The 1157-nt window shown below is 45.2% G+C and overlaps 1 protein-coding gene across 1 annotated transcript in view; it reads left to right on the forward strand.

The window, feature by feature from the left end:
• IGF1R (insulin-like growth factor 1 receptor) overlaps positions 1 to 1157 on the forward strand; it is a gene marked incomplete at its 5' end in the record, with an annotated part of 174932 nt that overhangs the window by 109539 nt on the left and 64236 nt on the right. The window lies entirely within an intron of this gene.

Raw genomic sequence — 1157 nt, forward strand, 5'->3', positions numbered from 1 at the left:
TCCTCCGGCCGGGGGCCTGGGCCTCTTTTAAAAGCAACCTTTCAGGCTCATGAGGCTGCATTGTGTAAACATCTTCAGCAATAATTTATTCTCTTGAAAGAGGCCAAACAAATCCTCCCATCCTGGTTAGAGCCTTAGATATTAGTCTCAGCAGCACATTTTCTGTCTTGCAACAAGCGTGACATCACATGAATACAGCAACATAATGTGGTCAAATACCATTTTAAATAAAATTTAAAATCCTCCCCCATGGGGCGACTGTATTGGGAATGTTACTCCTTCATATGTATTTTATCAAGCTGAATACCAAGTCTTGGTTTTGCTAGAATGTTTCTGTATGTGTAGGAAAACCCCCCCACTGCTGATTTTAGTGCATTGCTAATTTCCCTCCCCACTTTTTTTTTGTCTTGGAAAAACATCAAATGTTTTTTGTAAAAGGGGAGAGAAGGACCTTTATAAAAGTCTACTTGCGTAGAAAGTGAATTTATTTTCTAAAATTCAGAGCGCTTGCATATATAGTTCATTGTAAACATATTCATAAATACCTTCTGGAGAAGCATATGACTTTGATTTTTATGTTTTTTTTCTTCTTTTTCCCTTAACATTTGCCTTACTTTTTTTTAGTGTGGCCTCAGAAGCTCCGTGTTGTTTTTGTTCTGAGTGAGGACATGGCATCTTTGGGGTTTACCTCTGTCTCCAGCCCCTGGGAGGTTGTTTACTACTTTCTGCCTGGAATAACAGGCCAGTCCCAGGGATCGTCCCTGGGGAGCAGGATTACTGGCTTCTGCCAAAATACCACCTCGGTGCTGAGCCTGGCTGCAGGGTTGGTGACGGCGGGATGCTGCCCTTGGGGATGTTGTTGATGGTGGCGAGACGCTGGCCGTGGGTTTGGTGCCCATGGGACAGCCTGCGGGGATGCTGCCGGTGGGATGCAGGATGCTGCAGGGCTGGCAGAGTCCCCGGCAGTGTGAGTTCAGCCTGTGTCTCGTCTTGGGGTAGGGGGGCAAAGAAAACAGACCCTTTTCAGGAGTGAGGTGTGTTTAAGCCTATATTTGGATACCGCGCCTCTTCTAAATTTGGTTTCTTCTCATTAATACAGAAGCTGTTTTAATCTCTCTGTAGGGACAAACACGGGAATGCTGTCGGGGGGGTTATTC

This window comes from Buceros rhinoceros, unplaced genomic scaffold (assembly GCF_000710305.1).
Source record: "Buceros rhinoceros silvestris isolate BGI_N320 unplaced genomic scaffold, ASM71030v1 scaffold15664, whole genome shotgun sequence".
In the NCBI taxonomy this organism is placed as follows: domain Eukaryota; kingdom Metazoa; phylum Chordata; class Aves; order Bucerotiformes; family Bucerotidae; genus Buceros; species Buceros rhinoceros.